The sequence below is a fragment of the Piliocolobus tephrosceles genome, chromosome 5 (assembly GCF_002776525.5).
Source record: "Piliocolobus tephrosceles isolate RC106 chromosome 5, ASM277652v3, whole genome shotgun sequence".
In the NCBI taxonomy this organism is placed as follows: Eukaryota; Metazoa; Chordata; class Mammalia; order Primates; family Cercopithecidae; genus Piliocolobus; species Piliocolobus tephrosceles.
This window is the reverse complement of record NC_045438.1, coordinates 50,953,563-50,962,708: the sequence shown is the minus strand read 5'-3', so window position 1 is coordinate 50,962,708 and position 9,146 is coordinate 50,953,563. Positions and strand designations below refer to the sequence as shown.

Here is a 9,146-nt window from a genome sequence, read left to right as displayed (position 1 = left end):
GCTGTAAAAGTTCTGGATGCCAGAGATGGGATCTTGCTGAACTGAAATCTGTGTGAAAACAAATGAGGAAGGTGGGGTCATGATTCTGCATGAAGGAGGCATCTTATGTTGGAAGGAGAGCAAGCTGGGGGCTGGGAGAAATGCTTTCCTCCCACTTGTCCTTTAGGGAGAAGCTATTTTTTTTTTTTTTTTTTTAAAAAATCAATCTTTACCCAGGCTGCAGCGCAGTGGCATGATCTTGGCTCACTGCAACCTCCACCTCCTGGGTTCAAGTGATTCTTCTGCCTCAGCCTCCTCAGTACCTGGGATTACAGGCATGCGCCACCACGCCTGGCCGATTTTGTATTTTTTTCACTAGGGACGGAGTTTCACCATGTTGGTCAGGCTGGTCTCGAACTCCTGACCTCAAGTGATCCACCCGCCTCGGCCTCCCAAAGTTAGGGGTTGCCGGTGTGAGCTACCGTGCCCAGCCTGCATGTTTCTATAGTGGATATCTGTTTTACTTTTCCACACAGAATCCATTGTCTTGTCTTCATAATTGTGCCTTCAGTTACCAAAAAGAGGGAGGCAACCAACCTTTTCACTTTCTCAGCCTTACATGTTCTGATGAGGCCCTTTCTAGCTCTGACTCCTGGACCAGGCCCATGATGTTGGCCTGGCCAATCAGTGTATCTCCTTTTGCCTGGCTGCTGTGATTGGGTGAAAGAGACAGGACCCTAGATGAGCCAATGAGAGCTTTCCCTGGAACTTTTGCTGGAGCCCTTGGAAAGCGGCCTTTCAGCTGGGGTCGCTACACTGGGGAGATGGACCTGTGGGGGCCATTTTGCCATCACAAAGAGGGAACCTTCCTAATAAAGCCAACCCAAACGACAGAAAACCCAAGAAGCATAAAGACAGGGTTCTGACAGCATTTGCGCACTGGGGCCTGGGAAAGTTTGCCTGAACTAATTTCAATTATGTTTCTTCATGCTGGATAAATGAGATAGTAATTTAAATTCCATTTTGTTTTCATTTTCTTGCTTACTTCAAGCCTAGGGCCCAAGAGTTCTCCATTTGTTCAATTTTTTTTTTCCTTTGGAGTTGAGGTTTCACTTGCCCAGGTTGTAGTGCAGTGGCACGATCATGGCTCACTGCAGGCCTTAACAGCCTGGGCTTTTAAGTGATCCTCCCATCTCAGCCTCTCAAGGAGCTGGGACCACAAGTGTGCACCACTATGCCTGGCCAGTTTTTAAAATTATTTGTAGAGACAGGGTCTCTCTCTGTTACCCAGGCTGGTCTTGAACTCCTGGGCTCAAGTGATCCTCCCGCCACAGCCTCCCGAAGTGCTGGGATTACAGGTGTGAGCCACCGTGCCTGGCCTTGTTCAAATCTTTACTGAGTACCCAGTACCTGCCTGGTGCTATTTCTGGATGGGCAGCAAACAAAACATGTAAAAAATAAGTTCACTGGCCCGGTGTGGTGGCTCACGCCTGTAATCCCAGCACTTTGGGAGGCTGAGGCAGGCAGATCATTTGAGGTCAGGAGTTCCGAGACCAACCTGGCCAATATGGTGAAACCCCATCTCTACTAAAAATACAAAAATTGGCCGGGTGCGGTAGCTCATGCCTGTAATCCCAGCACTCTGGGAGGCCGAAGCAGGTGGATCACTTGAGGTCAGGAGTTCGAGACCAGCCTGGCCAACATGGTAAAACCCCATTTCTACCAAAAATATAAAAAATTAGCTGGGTGTGGTGGCACGCCCCTGTAATGCCAGCTACTCGGGAGGCTGAGGCAGGAGAATCACTTGAACCTGGGAGGTGGAGGCTATAGTGAGCTGAGATCGTGGCACTGTACTCCAGGTTGGGCGACAGAGTGAGACTCTGTCTCCACAAAAAAAAAAAAAAAAAACCGAAAACAAAAAATGAAATTAGCTGAGTATAGTGGTGGGTGCCTGTAGTCCCAGCTACTTGGGAGGCAGAGGCAGGGGAACTGCTTGAACCTGGGAGGTGGAGGTTGCAGTGAGCCAAGATCATGTCACTGTACTCCACCTGGGTGACAGAGTGAGACTCCATCTCAAAAAAAAAAAAAAAAAAAAAGTTCACAAACACACAAGATAATTTCAAGGGTGTGAGAAGTCGTAAGAAGAACATAAAGCCCAGTGTCATGGTCGAGAATGACAGGGGTGAGGAGTACTAACCGACACAGGAAGGGAAGGAAGGAAGAGAGAATGGATGGAGGAAGTTCTCTGCGGTGTGTGAACAATGCTCTAGACCCGGGATCCCCAACCCCTGGGCTGCAGACAGATAGACAGGTAGTGGTCTGTGGCCTGTTAGGAACTGGGCTGCATAGCAGGTGAGTGGCAGGTGAGTGAGCGAACTTCATCTGTATTTACAGCTGCTTCCCATTCGCATTACTGCCTGAACTCTGCCTCCCATCAGATCAGCAGCAGATTCTCATAGGAGCGTGAACCCTGTTGTGAACTGTGCATGCGGGGGATCTAGGTTGCGAGCTCCTTATGACAATCTAATGCCTGATGATCTGTCACTGTCTCCCATTGCCCCAGGGTGAGACCATCTGGTCACAGGAAAACAAGCTTGGGCTCCCACTGATTCTACATTATGGTGAGGTGTATAATTATTTCATTACATATTACAATGTAATAATAATAGAAACAAAGTGCACAACAAATGTAATGCACTTGAATCATCCCAAAACATCCCTCACCCCTAGTCCGTGGAAAAACTGTCTTCCACGAAACTGGTTGCATGTACCAAAGAGGTTGCGGGCTAGTGCTCCAGACAGAGGTAACTGCACGTACAAAGGGCCCGGGGCAGGAATGATGTTGGAAGTTCTGAGGAACAAAGAGGGTAGGCAGCCTGAGTGCTGTCACCAAGGAAGGGACAGGTAGGAGATGTGGACACAGAGGTGAGCAGGCCCAGGCCAAGCAAGGTCTTGGCAGCCCTGACAAGAAGATGCCAGTTTACCCAAAGAGCAGTGGGCAGCCATGGGAGGTTTTCAGCCGGAAGCGATAGTTTAGGTTTACATTTTTTTAAAAGTGTCCTCTGGCTGTGGCTGGGGATAAGGAATGGCCAGCTGCTGGGGACAAACAGGGACAAGTAGATCACTAGGGCGAGAGGCGAGAGCTGCTTCTGTCTTGCCACTCTATGCATTCCTGTCTTCCACCTGCCTGTTTTTAGCAAGGCTGTAGCTATCGAGGAAGACTGGGCTGCAGAGGACACCAAGGCCCTGCTGACTGGTTGTAGCAGGGCCAGGCGGAGCTCTGGGTGTCAGTGGCATGGAGGGCGGACTGCTTGTGCCTAATTAAATGCTGGCCCTAGCCATCCACTCCCTAGAAGGGTCTTGCAGCTCCTGCAAATGAGGACGAGGCCCATTCACTCCCTGGAAACTCAATTAGCTGGGCATGGAGGGCTCCATCTCTAGTGACAGGTTTTATTGCCTGCTGAGTCACCACCAGGACAAGCTGTCTTAAATCTCTGTCTTGTGCCTTTTAAAGTGTGGTTTTGTTCAGAGAGATGGGCTAGAGGGGGGCAGGAAATCCACAAAAGACCCTCAGAACAAGGCCTGTCACTCAACGGATATTTAATTATCGCCTTGGAGGAATCTGACACTACCTGGATCCTTCAAAGAGCTGTTCTCAGTGCCATTAGACTGACCTCCCATTTCTATGACAAATACTTTGTAGAGCAACCTTGTTTTCTTGAAAGGAAATTTATAGGCAACAAAAGCTACCTATGCATGTCATTTCTGGAAAATCAATATAATGCTCTAACTGCAATCTACAAGAAAAATAAAAGGAAAGCAATTTATAATGAAGATAAATTTCAATATAAAATTTCCCCAGCACATCCGTCAAGAAGATACAACAGAGTAGTCAGGCAGACGCCTGCACCTCGACATGGATTCACTGGGAATGTGACAGTTACAAGGGCAGCTGGGTGGGCGGGTGACATTTGCCATTCAAATCCTTTGGGGTAGCACTGCCATCGGGGATGGGACTTTCGGAAATAAGGAATGACTCTTGGGAAAGTTTTGCACGCAAGTATAATATTGCCTCCATTTTGTTGTTCCATACCTTCCTGGGAATATGCAAAAACCCTGCGGCATTTACACATAAAATAGATATAGGTTCAAGGCTCAGATGACAATAAACATAAAATAATCTACCCGTATGAATGATATGGTAGGAAACTCAGAAGCTATGCGGAATACAATGCAAGGTAGGGGCCACGTGGGCTCTGCTGTGTAGAGCAGGACATCAAAGTCCTTCCTAGTCCCCGCCCCCAGGAAGCCAGCAAAGTCAAATCCTTCACCATCACCGGCAATGCTGTCACAGAGTTTAACCCCTAGGGGGCAGTGTGCTCCCTTGAGAACCACCAGCTTAGAAAGAAGTTTGCAAGCTGGTGGCCTGCGGACCAATCCATCCCTCAGGTGTGTTTGCTGTGGGCCTGCCTGTTTTCAGTTGCTCATTCTTAAAAAGTAGAGTGAATAGTAGTCCACAGTTGAAATCTGGGCACCCCCTCTCCACCCAGCCTGCCTCTCTGCTTTGGGCTACCTGCCCAGCCCTCTATGCATTTGGAGCCCCCAGGCTAGAACAGGTTCACGTAGCGATGGCAAAGGAAGCCCCGATCCCGGCCTCCGTGTAGGAGCTCAGTTTCCCTTCATTTGCTCAAATCCCCTGTGACACAGATGGGTTCCCAAAGGACTCACTGTGTGGGCTGGCACGACCTGTGGGCCCCAGGATGGATGGTACCTGCTGCTAGGAGAACAGGAACCTGTCCTGAGACCCTGACCCGAGATCTGGGAAGGTTTGGGAAGACAGATCAAGGTACTGGGAGCATGAGGGGAAATGAATGCAGGGATGACAAAGAAGACATTGGATTACTGGTGAGGAATCATGGAAAGCACTCGCCTAAAGTTCGATAGCCACCACCCCCTGCATTTTTATTGCCCCTTCTCAAAGCTTTGTGTCACTCCCTACTCCCAATGTGCCAATGGAAACATTCTGTATGTGCATTATCCAGTATAGCACCCACGTGCGCCTACTGAAGGCTCGAACCATGGCTAGTACACCCAAGAAACTGAAATGCTAATTGTAACTAACATACAGTTAAATAGCTCCCTGTGGCTAGTGGCAACAGTATTGGGTCACGTGGTTCCAGCCTAACTCATTCCAGAATGTTCAGGGAGTCAGAGCTAGCACCCGGGAGAGGACTGCAAAAGGTCTCATGCACTCTGAAACCCCCTGGAAGCTTCTTGAGGCCCAGGAGACAGGGTGTATGTGTCTGTCACCACAGTCCCCCTTCCCTCACTTTTGACCTGGCAGCTGTTTCAATGCCCACTGCAGGTGGAGATTCCGAGAGAAAGCATGGTTGGGAAGGGAAGGCTACGCACAGAGCTGATCTGCGGGGCGGCCACATTGCTCCCCACCCAGGACCACAGCCGGGACAGTGAAGAGGGGAGAGCAGCAGGTTTGCTCAGTTTGACATCGGCTCTGCAGCCTTTACGGGGGCGGGGGAGGGTTAACATGTGAAAGAACCCAGCCATTATGAGCTGAACTGTGTTCCCCAAAAGATATGCTTAAGTCCTTGCCCAGGTACCTGTGAGGGTGACTGTGTGTTTGTAACACGGTGTTGTAAGATGAAGTTACGCTGGATCAGAGCGGGCTCTAGTCCAATCATTGGTGTCTTGACAGAAGCGGGAACTTTGGATACTGATTCAGAGAGGAGCAGGCCACGGCAAGAGAGGGACCCACAGGGAGGCGGCCACATGAAGATGAAGGCAGAGGCCGGAGTGATGCGGCCACAAGCCAAGGGGTGCCAAGATTCCCAGCAACCCCCAGGAGCTCGAGGGCAAAGGACCCTCCCCTGAAGCCTTCAGGGAAAGCGTGGCCCTGATGATGCTTGATTTTGGGGTTCTGGCTCCCGAAACTGTGAAAAACACCTTTCATTCTAAGCTACCCAGTCTCTGGTCCACTAGGAAAGTGGATACACCTGCTAAGGGGCTGGGTCAGAGAGGCTGTTGATGGAAACCCTGCCCCATCGGCCTCACACCAGCTTCCTCTTTCCCTGTGGCCACTTCCTCCTACAAGGCAGGGAACCTCTCCTCCTGGGTTTGTGGGCACAGGTCATGTGTCGCTCAGGGTGGCGTCTTATCACAGGCACTAGGTGACTAGTGCTTATATGTCACAACACTGCTGCACAGATGGAGAGACTGAGGCCCAGAGGGGATGAGGTCTCAGCTCAAAGTCACAAGGGCACTTAAGGCAGAGTCTAATTCTTTAGACTCTTGCTCAAAACAAGCGCTTCACTTATTTTGAAATCTGAGGTCTTGGAGAAAGGAAGGGACTATCAAATTAGAGGAAGAAATTTCTCTTGAAGGTGTGCATGGAGGTGGCAAATCCGTGCCTCTCGAGGACATGCTGGGTCAGCCTGGGTCCCAAGAGGGGCTGTGCAATCCCGTGGATACTCGGATCCCCACGGTGGGGATGGCTGGGTCCTCGGTGCAGGGAGAGAGACAGGCAGGCTCCCTGCTGTGAGCGGCGGATACAGTCCACGGGATGAATGGAGAGGCTCTGTTGTCACCCCACAGGCCGGAGAGGGGGAGGGAAGATGGGCGGATGAGAGGCAGCTGGACGGAGGGAAGAAGGGAGCTGTGTGTGTGCGTGCGGGCACACTTGTGTGCACTCGAGGGGAGAGGAAGAGAGCAGGGAGCAAACCCAGGAGAAGAGCCAAGCAAAGAGAAGGCTGCCATTGTGAAGGCAGGGACAGCTGCACCAGGGGCCCAGCGACGGCATCCCAGGAAAAAGTTCAGTCTTCTCTTCCCTCGGTGTGCAGAGAGGCTGAGAAGAAAGAGGAGGAAAGGCTGAGATGGTGGGAGTGGGGGTAGAGAGAGGGAAACAGGAGAGGAGAAAGGAGTGTGGAAGAGATGGGGGTGGGCTGCTGGCTGGGACAGAATGTGGACACTCAGTCACCACTCATCCTAGGAAGGTCTCCTGAGCACCTACGATGGGGTGGGCACTCTCTAGGCCTGGGGACCCACGAGGGCACAGGACAGAGGCCCCTGCCTCCAGGGAGCTGGCATTTTATTTTATTTTTGAGATGGAGTCTCACTCTGTCACCCAAGCTGGAGTGTAGTGGTGCGATCTCGGCTCACTTGCAACCTCCACCTCCCTGGTTCCAGCCATTCTCCTGCCTCAGCCTTCCGAGTAGCTGGGACTACAGGCATGCACCACCACATCCAGCTAATTTTTGTATTTTTAGTAGAGATGGGGTTTCACCATGTTGGTCAGACTGGTCTCAAACTCCTGACCTCAAGTGATCCACCTGCCTCAGCCTCCCAAAGTGCTGGGATTACTGGCATGAGCCACCATGCCCAGCCTGGGAGCTGGCATTTTAGAAATGAGACAATCAACAAGACAAATGGGTAGAATACACAGTCAGTGGTGTTCAGTGGTGACGGGGGCACTGGTGGGAAAACTCTGGGATGAAGAGGAGGCATGGGGTAGTCAAGGAAGGCTTCTCTGAGGAGGCAGCATTGGAACACAGACATGAGGAAAGTGCAGATGTGTAGAAGTTTCGAGAAAAGGAAAGAAGTGCAAAGTACTATGAGTGTGCGTGTGTCAGGCATGGCTGACTGCTTGAGAAGCTGTGGCTGGAGCACAGTGACTGAGGGGAGACCAGGAGGCTGACAGGGTTCAAAGGGAAGGAAAAGAAGGATCAGCAGGACCCTGAGGTGGCTGTGGGGGCCTCTACCCCGAGTAGGTGGGAGCCAAGGAGAGCTCTGCCCAGAGGTTAAAGAACATCTGAACTAGGTTCTGACCAGACCCCTCTGGCTGCTGTGTTGAAAACAGACCAAGGGGTCATAAAGGCAGAAGCTGGGGGATCCCAGGAGAAACCTGGAACAGGGCAGGCAGGGAAGACAGTGACACAGATGGGCTGGTGGCAGCAGAGGGAACTCTGGGAGTATTTTGAAGGCAGAGCTGACAGGGTTTGCTGGACTGAATGTGGAGTATGAAAGGAATAGGAAAAAAAAAAAATCAAGAATGGCACTAAGGTTTTGGCCTGAGCAACTGGAAAATTGGAGGTGCCAGGGAGACGCCTGTGAAGAGGCGCTGGGGAGGAGGGAGCACGACCAGGAAGTGATACCGGACTCAGGCTTGATGTGCCGGGGAGAGCTCCAGGGGCGATGGCCAGGACGCAGAGGGACCAGGGTGGATGGGGTTCAGGACAAGGGGCTAAGGGCAGATCCCAAGAGAGTGGCAGGGAAAGAGGGGCGTGGGGGCACTTTATAGCATCGCAGAGGAGGATGGCCCATGCAGCAGCCCTCCTGCCCCTGTGGTCCACTTTAGGGAAAAGACAAGTCTCACTTATACACGGCAGCATGTCTTTTGTTGGGGATGCCAAAATGCCCAGCAGGCGCCCTTCCATCCTCCCACGTGAGAGGGCGATGGGGTGCCCCACGTGTCCTGCCATGGTAGGGGTCAGCAGGGCACAGAGGCCCCCCAGCCCCTAGTGAGGGTTAGCTGCCCAAGGTTGATGGCCAGGTTCCGGTCCTCAGCCGACCTCTCTACCCAGTTTTGTGTGAGAAGAGTGAAAATAATTGGGGTGCTCAGGACCAAACCCCAAAACAGGCTCCAAGAGCCCTGGCAAGGCCTGGTCTTATGAGGAGGATGTGCTCCCTGCTCCCCTGGTGCATTTTAGAACATGATGCGGAAGAGCAGAGGGCCCACCACCATCTCTGCGAAAGCCTGGACCAGATGGCAGAAGCTGGGGTCGGGAAACAATCTCAGAACTGCCAGATTCAGGTGTGGATGGAGAAAGGCACGATCCCAATGGGGAGAAAATGGCACTCCAATCTAGTTCATCAGAAAGGGCTGGAAAATGTTGGCTTTTTGTTGATGTTGTTGTTGTTGTTATTATTATTATTATTATTTATTTATTTATTTATTTTTTTTTTTGAGACAGAGTCTCATTCTGTCAGGCTGGAGCACAGTGGTGCGATCTTGGCTCTCTGTAACCTCTGCCTCCTGGGTTCAAGTGATTCTCCTACCTCAGCCTCACGAGTAGCTGGGATTACAGGCACCTGCCACCACACCCAGCCAATTTTTGTATTTTTAGTAGAGACAGGGTTTCACCATGTTGGTCAGG

The 9,146-nt window shown here is 51.4% G+C and overlaps 2 pseudogenes; one reads left to right on the top strand and one right to left on the bottom strand.

Moving 5' to 3' along the window:
• Window positions 1-8,471, bottom strand: part of LOC111534514 — a 21,516-nt pseudogene extending 13,045 nt beyond the window's left edge.
• The window catches only part of LOC116418817, a 188,167-nt pseudogene that overhangs the window by 33,457 nt on the left and 145,564 nt on the right, over window positions 1-9,146 (top strand).